Raw genomic sequence first — 9,890 nt, 5'->3', positions numbered from 1 at the left:
CTGACAGAGCGTTCAGTTTCCCAACCCCTTCATCTGTTTCATTTGTTTTAATGTTGTTTTGAAAGTACGAAAGCTCAGTATGAAAGTATGAAAGCTCAATGCAATGCAGCAGGAGAGGGGTTCAAATCCAGGCTCCCGAGCCTGAATTGATTCTGACCTCAGCTATGACACAAACAAAAAGGCATTTTATTATTTAAAGGAGGTATGTCAGCAGAGACTTTAAAACATACTTTTATAACCTGCAGGATTGACGCTCTTCTTTCTGGCCTCCCAAGAAGAATCTTACATAATTACAGCTACTGCAAAACTCGACTGCACGCATGCTCACAAGGCCCAGAGAGAGAGCCCTCTTCATACCTGTTTAAAAGTCTCTCCGCTGGCTGCCTGTTAGTTTTAGAATTGATCTGAAGGTTCTTACTGGTCTATAAAGCTCTTAACTCATTGAGTGCCGCGCTCCTTTCCAAAGTTTTAGTCAAGTGTACCGGCAATTTAGACCATTTTTGACTTTTTATGTAGAGCCATAGTGTATTCTATATTATTGCCACCAACACATACTGTAGCCCAATTGAAAGGTTTAACTTTATGCTTCAAATGACCACAAACCGTTTGTTTCTACGTGCCTCCGTTCCTGAGAAAAGTCAAGCTAAACATGGCTGGGTTTCACCAAAATCCCTCCTTTTTTTCTAGAAAAGGAGATAGAGCGTCTTTTATGAAAGGTGCGCTGTTTGTGTCTGTCGCTCTTCTGACACTCGCATTTCTGGATCAAAGGGCTCGTATAAGATAAATATATACAACAATGGTTGTTCTATTCACAAAACCACCATCGGGGGCGGGGGGGGCGCCACTAAACAACAACACAGACGCACCGTGCCGTGTCACAGCTTCTCGCCGCGGAACGTGAGGGTCTGTCGGCCACAGCGGCTCGGTGTTCGCGGTCCGTCTGTGGTACGGGTCGGTGATGCCGGTCTGCTTTGGCCCAGAGACCATCAGATTTTACCGCGGGAGGACTTTGGGGAGGACACGGTGTTGCTCGAGGTGAAGACCGGGCGGGACTGTCGGCTGAGAGCTTCCTGGTTCTGCTCCCAGCTGCTGCAGCCTCGCGGGTGAGAGCAGAGCAGCTGCTGCATCTGCGCTGCATCTGCATGCAGAACTCCGTTTGCAGAAGCCGAGTTATGATAAAAACTTCCAGATCATGAGCTGTCATGTGACTTTGATCGTCATCTATTTCAGTTCTCCTCGTCGTAGAGTCCCCAAATTTACATATAATGTGTATTAAAGTGTCTATTTTCATAATTTAAAAAAAAAGCAAAAAACGAAAAATCTCGTTTTTGGCACTCAACGCATGGGAACGAAAAACGAGAAATTACGTGGTTGGCACTCAATGAGTTAACAGTCTTGCTTCGTCGTATTTACCAGATATGCTTTTATCATACGAGCCTGTGAGAGCTCTCACGTCCTCAGGACCATTTACAGATGCTATTGTCCTTGTCGCAGCGGACCTGTTTCGATTCTCCCACACGGGTGGGTCCAGAGCATTTTCTGGTGGGGGGCACAGGGGGTTACAACAGTGAATCTGGGGGGCACACAAAAGTAACAAAAATGAAGGCTGCACTGATCGCTCTCTTTAATATTTATATTGTACAGTTACACACTGTATGTCTTCATCTTTTATTGGCCACATTGAATCTTTCACATTGTAAGGAAGATGTTTATGACGTTTTTATTTTTCCACTTTTAATACTAAAATTATAGTCAATCAATAATCAACTCAATCTTGTAAATAATAATAACAAAAAAATTCTCACAGTGAACATAAATATCTTTGAAATATCTCTGATTACAGGGGGGGAGGGGCAGGGGCCCCCCTGTACCACCATGGAAGACCCACCCCTGCTCCCACAGCCCTTTGCTGCTTGTCATTCCCCCTCTCTCTGTCTCCCCATTTCCTGTCTCTCTTCACCTGTCCTGTCAAGTAAAGGTGTAAAAAAAAAAAACACACACAAATACCTTATGATCTTTCTTGTCTGTCACTATGTTCGCCACAGTTGATGTTTGTGCCATACATTGTTCCTGATATGCCTGCTTTTGTCTGCTAATTGTGTTAGATTCTGTTTTGCTGCTCCGTGTGTTTATTATGATGTCCTTTATGTAATGTGCAGTCGAGTGGAAACGATTTTCCCTTCTGAGACAAATAAAGTCTGAGTCTGTAGTCTAAGCCATATTTAAAAGAAAAAACCAGTTTCCTCATTACAAAGTAATGACATTTTTCCTCAGTCGTCTCCCTACACATGACACATTACCGTCCTGAATGAATGTAAGGGAGGGGTGGGTTTATACTGTTTTGATGTATGTCTTGTCTTTTCTTTTTATTTTATTTGTGTATGTGAAGTACTTTGTGCTACAACTTCCCCTGTTTGCAAAGTGCTACATAAATAAAGTTTGATTTCATTGGATTAGTTGTACTGAAGTGGCCATTTTTTATTCAAGTCACCATGTTGCACTTAAGACAGAGTGAGAGCTACTTTTAAGGTTTTTTCTTTCTTTGGTCTTCTGTGTGACAATTTATGTCACTTTAAGTTAATTCCTTAAGTTTAGTACATTTTAAGGAAACCTCAAAGAGAACAGCTGCAGGTGGTTTGAGCAGCAGTTGTTATTTTAAGGAACCCTTAAGGTGGACCTTAAGAAAAATCCTAAATGAATTCATTAAGTGAAAATGAGCCCTTGTCCCAGTTTAATGTCCACGAGTTACTAAAAATTCAGGTGGTCAAACACTGAACTGAAACAACTGCACGATAAGATTATATAACAATGACATTAATTATAAGAGGATTTCACAAACTGTTTTTGTACCATAGATACTTTATATGAAGCATGATGAAGCAAAAGCCGTGTTGCACAGTGGATCCACTCTCCTCTAGAATCTTTAATGTCAAGGTGTAGTAGAGCAGATAGTTGTGCATGAAGGGGGTTTTATAACATTAGTGATTGCTCAACGTTGCTGTGGGGTAGAATACCTAGGCTGACTCAGATACCAGGCATAGCTGAACCAGCCCGACGCACTGTTGCTCAATGAGCTGCAGCCTGGGGGACACGTGTGTCTCCACCTGTCCTGTCGCGCTCTGAGGACAGGTGAAGCTCTGAGGCGACTCCGTCCCAACGCCACTTCTCCACTTTACGATGTTTGTGTCTATTCTGTCTGAACATATGATTATTATGTATTGACCTGACCAGACCTACAGTCTGCCTGTGTAACGATTATACAGCGCTTTTCTAAAGCACTGAAAGAGGCTTTACATAACAAAAGCAAGTAAAAATACCAAGTGCAAATAACACAAATTTATAAGGCGATGAGAATCTTGAAGTGAATGCAGGACTGTACCAGGATGCCACAAGCAGGACTTAACACAGCTGGAACAGGATCCAGGGCCTACCAGACTGGAACCAGCACCTATCCGATTGGCTGCGGCACCTCGTGTCACTATAACATTTTGCAGATCATTAAGTTTATGTATTTATGTGATATTCAATGTTATTTACTCTTTATGAAGTTGTTTTTTAACCACTTGTTTATGATTTTCATCATCCAGATGTTTCTGCTGGTGTTTTAATTACAAGGACAAATGATACAGATGATCGTCAAGACAACAAACGACATCTTGTTGTTGCACATTTAACACAGACTGTGTGGCTGTGTGTATCAGTGTCTCCATCACCCCCCCTAAACCAGCACCTGCGTGTAGGAGGGTTTGCTGGTTTCTAGATAAATAAAACAGATGTTTCCACAAAGCAACAAATCACAAAATAGAAATGAAAACACATTTTCTGAACTCAAGTTGTGGCTGCAGCTGTATCAGGCCCCAGACAGCCAGTTCATTGAGAGAGCTGGATTTAAGTCACTATGCGCATTTGGATAAACAGCACAAGATGAGAAAACCCAACTGGATTTTTACATCACTCAGCGGAAACTCTGAACATTCTTTATTGTGTTTTTTTTTTTTTTTTTGCTTTTACTAACAATTTGGCGCGACGTGAAGGCAGCAGGTGAAGCTGGAGCTGTTTGTGTGCAGGTGATGGTGATGCATTGATCAAAACAGAGGAGATCTGCGACATGTTGAATAATTGATAACATATTGGTGATCATTTCACAATTCAGGAATCCCTCCCTGTACGAACAGTACTTGCAGGTTTGATGAGGAATGATTCACCACTGTCATCCAGTTTTATGTTAGGCAATCAATGAATCACACTAAGCACAGATGTAACTGGTCCCTCCGTCACATTAAACAGTATGGTATTCACCCCCGGTAAATACAATACGTGTGTGTGTGTGTGTGTGAGAGAGACAGTGTTGCCGGGTGAAATAGTCAGAAATGAAACATCTCCACTTGGGACGTGTCAGGAATCCAGTTTGACAGCATTCCATGGACACCATGACCTGAGACTGTATCTGTGTCTCTGTGACTGACAAGTCTCAGCTACAACAATATCCTACTCAAATAATCCACAGTCAATCAGACACTCATAAGGGCACCATTATTTAACACTTAGAGGCTAAACAACATGTTTACTCTTGTATCGCTGTATAAGGAACATTGCTATTCTCTGCCAAAGGCTGGAAGACACATTGTTTGAACAGAGTGTTTCCCCTGTGTGCTTCTAAGGAGGATTGATGACTGTCCATACTGTATAGCCTACTGTCTGTGTTGTTACTGTATGAGATGTATGACCTGCTCAGTGTGATCAGTGTCATGCAGATCAGTGAGGCCCACGGCTGGGTCCAGACCACCGACCAGACTGACCAGATTTCACACCATCAGCGCAGAAATCTGTTGATGTTATGGAGCAACAGGTGGGATTAGTCACTTATTCAGATTACAACATTCCCCTGAGAACATGTCATGATTTTACCACAAACGTACAAAAATATCGCACATTCTTGTTGAGAAGGAAGTTTCTCACCACATCCTCAAAGTCAAGGAGGAGGGAGGAGGGAGGAGGGAGGGAGGGAGACACACAGGACTGTTTTTGTACTATTGCTCTCACAGTGACACAGTGTAGGCTACATATGAAAGGATGACGAAGTGAACGTCTCCAGGGAGCTGCAGCTCGGTGCTGATACGTTTAATCAGTTCATCGGCTCATCTGACCGATGAAAACATGAGCTGGCTAAAGTGTAAAGCAGTGTGTGTATGTGTGTATGTGTTGTGTGTGTGTGTGTGATTCTTAGTGCGGCTTTGTGATATTGTTGCACAGGTATTCATTAAAAAGCACATGTTCAGACCTGAAGCAGAGACAGGGAGAGAAACATGAATCGAGAGGCCATGTTTTCTCTCTCTCCCTCTCTGGCTGCAGGAACAGCAGCCGTCGGCGAACAGGGCGTGTTCCAACAGCCTCACCTGCAGCCTCTCACTCACACTCTGAACACCTGGCTCTGTCTCACTGTCTGCTCAGTTAAATGTCAATGTCAGTATGTATGAGCAACTTAAAGGGATACACCAACTTTTATTTTTTCGTGTCTTGCCTCACTCCCGAGTCCATGACAAGCAGATAGACACCATCCTTTTGACTGTGCGTGCAGTAACAAGGGAGATAGAGCGTGTATTGTCATGGTTTTCTGTATGTAAAGGGCAACGGGTGTTTTATTTTGTGAAAGTAATCAGAAGTGCATTGGTCACAACGGCTAGCTTGAGTAGAATTCGTCCAAACAAAATTGTAAACAGCGGATCGGTGCAGCGGCCGCAGTAATGCGGCCGTTGTATCGGTCCGTTGTGGTGAAGAAGGAGCTGAGCCAAAAGGCGAAGCTCTCAATTAACCGGTCAATCTACGTTCCCACCCTCACCTATGGTCATGAACTCTGGGTCATGACCGAAAGAACGGGATCCCGGATACAAGCGGCCGAAATGAGCTTCCTCCGCAGGGTGGCGAGGCGCTCCCTTAGAGATAGGGTGAGGAGTTCTGTCACCCGGGGGGAGCCTGAAGTAGAGCCGCTGCTCCTCCACATCGAGAGGAGCCAGCTGAGGTGGCTCGGGCATCTGTATCAGATGCCCCCTGGACGCCTCCCTCGTGAGGTGTTCCGGGCATGTCCCACCGGGAGGAGGCCCCGAGGAAGACCCAGGACACGCTGGGGTGACTACGTCACTCGGCTGGCCTGGGAACGCCTTGGGGTCCCCCCGGAAAAGCTGGAGGAAGTGTCCGGGGAGAGGGAAGTCTGGGGATCCCTGCTCCGACTGCTGCCCCCGCGACCCAGACTCGGATACAGTGGATGAAAATGGATGGATGGATGGATGGAGCTGGTATTTAGACAAATTAACGACACACTGCTGATCTAAACGGCTACTTTCTCGTCTAAAAATGTTTGAAATGTTGATAAAGTGATATATTTACAGAGTTTAGAGCTAGAATGAAATCAGCTTCTGACTGCTGATTTCAGCTCGGGTAGGAGGCAGGCTAACACTGCCTATGCACTTCCAGCGTTTGAGCTAAGCTAATTATGGGCGATATCCCCCTTGTTACTGCACGCATAGTCGAAATGATGGTGTATCCCTTTAAGCACTCTGATGGTTAGCTAAGTCTCATGAGTTTTCAGGGGCTACTGTTGCTTCAGCATGGACGAAACCATTTTTTAAAAGAAGGCAGGGGGTTATAGCTTGGAATAAATAAAATGTATTTCATGAATGTTGCATGTTCTGTGGCTTTGTTTGATGCTGATGCAGTCATAGAAGAAGCACTACTGGGCTTTGGGAATTGTCACCACTTTTCTCCCCTATGCAACGGCACTGTTTTAATTTATTTACATAGTGCAATACAGGTGATAAAACAACAGGAAACAGGAAACAATACAAGTGTAAAAGTGTGTAAGACAGGGGTGAAAAACAAACATACGTTACAAGACAAGAGTGGATGTTAAATTCTAATATGTCAAAATAAGAGAGAGAGATTCGGAAAAAGAGAGGGAAAAAAAGGGCACTGTTCTTGCGTCCCAAATGGATGTTTGTGCCAAATTTGAAGAAACCTTCATGGCATAATTGAGATATTATGAGAATCATGAAAATGAGATAAACATAGGATGCTGATGTACAACACTGCATCCTTTTCTTCACTAAAGGGATACGTCGCCCACCTTTGCTGCGAGATGTTTGTTCGTCTTTGTAAACCATTGGATGTATGATGTAAACACGGCAGAACATCATGCAGCAAAACTCGCGCATGCGCACAAACATCAACAGAGCTACTACTACAACAAAGCTAAAAACAGAGATCAAATTCATTTTTTCCAAACAACTTTTTCATGTGGCGGCTTCAGAACACTTGGGTCAGTACAGACGAGCAGTATGGAGGTATTTGGATGTTTCATAGTGTGTGTTTTGGACGATTCAAAGGTGAACTCTATCTGCCGCCATAATATGAAAATCCGTTGCCAGCTGGACCCCCCCTGGAACTCCACAAGTGTTTTGATGGTGAATCAAATTGGTGAATTATAGATTTTGGGTGAAGTATCCCTTTAATATAAATCTGCTGTTGTTTCCTCAAGAACATGCACTTACTCTCAGTTCAAGGCCTCATTACAATGTGACCTCCCTCGACCCTCCCATCGTCTCTCATACCTCTGGACCTGTGATTAGTCTGACGGTCTTTCAACCACAATAAAGAGTAGACTAGAGGGAAGTGTTAAGATGCATCACTGAATCAAAAGTGGAAATATTATGTTCTCATTAAAGGTCCTGAAAGTTGCAATCTGTAACTTTTCCACCTTAAAATGTCAATTGTGCTCTTACTCATTGGTCATAAATGTTTCCACCCCTTCTTCCACCAGAGACATTGGTGATTCTAATATGGCCAACTGTCAGTGATGTCATATCCTCTATGATCATGTCAGTGTGTGTGTGTGTGTGTGTGTGTGTGTGTGTGACAGAAGCTCAACAGATCAGTTTTCACACCTTGGTTGTTTTCATTTCTATATTTGAACGAGATGATTTTAGTTGTCGTCATCTGGATGTGAAGTCATCAGAGAAACAAGCTGAGTAAATGTTGGACAGTTCAGCTCCAGCTGCTGGAGACGTCCTCCTGTCCTGTCTCCATACAGGAGCATCAGTCAATCAGCGATCAATCGGGAACATAGGGCTGAGGGAACATAGGGCCTAATTTTCAGTGACGACAAAAGTTAGAAATGAGGGAACATAGGGCTGAGGGAACATAGGGCTGTGGGAACATAGGGATGACCCCAATTAGGGATTTTGGGGCCTTTTTGTTTTTACACTATGAGAGACAGGAAAGTCATGGACAGAGAGGGACATGTGGACCATGAGTTGGACATGAACCTGGGCTGCTACATGTTCTACCAGGTGAACCAGCAGAAAGACTCTAAACAGCTTTATTTAATGTTTTAATGGTTCTAATCACAGAGTGGGTTTGATTTCCTGAACCAGGAGAAGCTTATGCTAATAGAGGTCAGGACAACATTTCCCATGATCCCACACTTGCCAAAGGCATTCCTTTGTTATTGTTTTGATTGAGATAGGCCTACCTGTAGAGGCAGAATTCTATTAACTTTTTTTTTTTTTTTTATTAAGACAAGGCAAATGTATTTGTATAGCGCAATACATTCACCAGACAATTCAAAGTTCTTTACAGAAGCACCGGAATACATTAAAATCATAGACAATAAAAATACATCTAAAACAAAAAGAGACAAAATAAGTCAGTAAAATAGGTTTTAAAGACAATTTTAAATAGTTAAGAGTTAGAATGATTCAAAATAATTAAAATACTGTGTTGAAAGCTGCAGCAAATAATAACAAATTGACAGTTTAAGCTGCCCTCAGGGGCATATTAATGTGGTAGCTGGTGCTGTATGTATGACATTATAATGGTATTTGAATAAATGATGATACATTGCGGTAGGAGTAAGATACACATATTACTTAATAATCACTTACTCATCCTCAGTCTATTCATGTATGTGACAGTTCCCTCATCCACTGGGAGGGACGGGGCACTCACCCTAATGTCATTCTTACTACATTGTCATTATGTAATACCAGCATAGTACCGCCCGTCTCACTGCACACCTGACCTAATGAGCCAGGGAAATTGAAAACACCTGTGTGTGCATGTGTGTGTGTGTGAGAGAGAGAGAGAGAGAGAGAGAGAGAGGGAGATTTGAATCAGGAGAGTATAGGTAAGACCAGGCCTGAGGATTTGGACTGGGTTAGTTACATGCTTTTCTGATCTTTAAAGGGATAGTTCACTCAAAATTGAAATTTCACTCATTATCTACTCACCCTCATGTCAACTAAGGGTTGGGAGAAGTTTTAGAGTCCTCTGTGCCTACTCTGAGTTACAGCGGGGCTCCGTGCAGCACTGCACTGCCATATGACGGTCGCGAATGGGCCTCACTTTTCTTCGTCCAAAAAGGCACACCAAAAAACATCCAAATACCTCCATACTGCTCGTCTGTAATGTCCGTCTTGTATTGAAGCCCCAACATGAGAAATTGTTCCGAAAAAAATTAAATAAGTCTATATTTTAAACTTGTTTGTAGCGGAAGCTCCCAGTGACTCAGTTCACTGCTTTGCCTGTGTCTGTGCAAATCTCGTGCGATTTGCATTGACACCCAGTTCACGGCTCCGCAAATCGCGCAAGATTTCAGCAAAGCAACACTGGGAGCTTCCGCTACAAACAACCTCAAAATATAGACTTATTTAATTTTTTTCGGAACAATTTCTCATGTTGGGGCTTCAATACAAGAGGGACATTACAGACGAGCTGTGTGGAGGTATTTGGATGTTTTTTGGTGTGTCTTTTTGGACGAAGAAAAGTGAGCCCCGTTTGCGACCATCATTTGGACATGCAGTGCTGCGCCGAGACCCCCTGTAACTCCGAGAAGGCAC

The sequence above is a fragment of the Trachurus japonicus genome, chromosome 15 (genome assembly GCF_045865225.1).
Source record: "Trachurus japonicus isolate A0001 chromosome 15, Traja_1.0".
Classification (NCBI taxonomy): domain Eukaryota; kingdom Metazoa; phylum Chordata; class Actinopteri; order Carangiformes; family Carangidae; genus Trachurus; species Trachurus japonicus.
The sequence above is the reverse complement of the archived record's forward strand: the minus strand, read 5'-3'. Positions refer to the sequence as shown.